Source organism: Propithecus coquereli, unplaced genomic scaffold, assembly GCF_000956105.1.
Source record: "Propithecus coquereli isolate 6110/MARCELLA unplaced genomic scaffold, Pcoq_1.0 Scaffold31, whole genome shotgun sequence".
In the NCBI taxonomy this organism is placed as follows: domain Eukaryota; kingdom Metazoa; phylum Chordata; class Mammalia; order Primates; family Indriidae; genus Propithecus; species Propithecus coquereli.
Window position 1 is genome coordinate 3,056,621 of NW_012148730.1, and position 2,440 is coordinate 3,059,060.

Genomic DNA, 2,440 nt, shown 5'->3' on the forward strand with positions numbered 1-2,440 from the left:
CCCGCCTCGGCCTCCCAGAGTGCTAGGATTACAGGCGTGAGCCACCGCGCCCGCCTCATCTTCCTTATTTCTTGCCCCACACCTTTAATCCATCATTTTCTCCAAGAAGTCCTCCTAGTTTCTTTGAATAGAAAGTTATATTTCAAGACTATAAACTGAGTGCACTAAGGATATTTATTACTAGTGCGTTGATAATTGTTTCTCAACTTTTTCAGGGAACAAAGTGAGGATATTTAAAGGGATTGATGAATTGATAGATAGATAGATAGATAAACATAGAACATTTCTACAATCCCAGAAGTCTCCCTCATACCCCTTTTCAGTCTATACACCCCAACAGATATCCACTATTCTGCTTTTTATCACCATGTCTATTCTTTTCTGTCTTATTTCTTTCAGTCATCATGTCTGCGAGGATCATCCACATTGTTGTGTGTAGCATTCATTCACTCATTCATTTTATTGCTGTGTAATATTCCATTGTATGAATAGACTACAATGTATTCTTCTGTTATTGGACATAAGGGTCATATTAGGGATATTGAAAATTTGGGGCTCTTATGAATAACACTGCCACAATCTTATACATGCTTTGTTTTTTGCTTTTGTATGAACCTAATCACTCCTTCTGTGTATATTTGCCCAAGAATGGAATTGCTGGGCCATATGACAGGCATATGTTTACCTTTCTTAGATGTTTTCCAAGCAGTTTTCAAACACGGTTTTACTACTTTACATTTCCACCAGCAGTGTATGAGTGTTCAAGTTGCTCCACCTCCTTGCCAACTCTTGGTACTTTCTGTCATAAATTTCACCTATTCTGATGTGGGGTGTGTGTGTGTGTGTATGTGTGTGTGCACACGTGAACATATGTGCAATATTTCATTACCTTTTCTTAATGAGTAATAATGTTGAATATCTATTGATATGTGTATTAGCCATCTGGATTCTGAGTTTTAATTGGTAGGATTTTCTAGAATTCTTTTTTGCTACCCTCTTTATCTTTTTACTCTCCACTCTCTCCATAAGTCACCTTATCCAGACCCAGGGACTTATTACTACTCATACACTGGTGACTCTCAAATCTATACATGCACCCAAGACCTTGGTACTGAGTCCTAAGCCCTTAAATCTAGATGTTCACTCTATATTTCTTATTATTTCTTTACCCTTTTCTTTTTGACTCTGCTTGTCTCCCTCCTTGACTGCAATATTAATGTGAAGCCTGGAGACACAGCAGTTATCTTGTGATCATAAATATGAAGGCAGAAGCCAACACATTAAGAATGGCAGAGATAAAAATGGAAAAAAAAACCTAGGCCATTGGCAGCATTGTATGTATTACCATGCCAATACTGCATAAAACTTGACATCTTATTGTATAAGACAAATAAGCAACAATCTTTTTAAGGTACTGTATTAGGATTTTCTTTTAAGTATAATGTGACGCTGGTACAATTTGGACCTCAACAAATGCTGCTGACTGATCATTTTATTCTATTATGTTTAAAAAGAAAACCTGAATGGTTTGCTCTATAAAATTATATTTTACGTATAACTTAATAGGAATATTTAAATTTCAGGATTTTGTCAGTTTTTTCATGTCTTTAACATTCATGATTTCTTAAAAGTACTATTATGCACATTTTTATTGATGTATATATGCATACACAAAGTTAGATATATATGAAATTTATATTTTTGTAGTTATAATGTGTGTATATATATGTATATGATGTATTAATCAAGGCTCTTTCAACAGCAAGTGAGAGAAAGCCAACTCAAACAAGCTTAAAGAGAAAGGGGATTAATGGATTCATATATATAGAAAAGTCAGACTTATATCTGGCCTCTGAAAGAACAATATTCAGAGTCTCAAATAATATTATTAATTATCTTTCTCTTTTTTTCTAATTCCCTTCTCTTTCTCTTCACTTAGTGTCTACTTTTCTGTGTGTTGGCCTCGTTCTCTCCTATCATAAGGAAGCTTTCTTTGTATAAATGGAGATGTGCCCAAAGGCAGCTTCAGGTTTATATCATATCAGCTTATGGTCCCTAGAGGAAAGAAAACTCTCTCTCTCTCTCTCTCTCTCTCTCTCTCTCTCTCTCTCAGCTACAGAAAAAAAAGTCCAAGGACAAGACTCTATTTGACAAAGTTCAGTGACTAGCTCAAATTTTAGGTTCGCTTGGCCGTGGGGTCAAGTTTATGTTTGGCAGGCCTGGCAAGTATTATGTTTGTCAAAGTGTTGGAGAAATAAGTTACTCAAGTACAATATACAATGTTTTCTCAAGCATTGAAGAGATGCTAAGCAAATTATTAATCAATATTTGTTAAGTCCACTCTAATGTGTAGGTTTAAACATATGTGTGTGTGTCACTCTAAGAAGCATAAACCTTGATTGTTTTATCCTAGAAAAACAATATTATTGTCTAATAAATA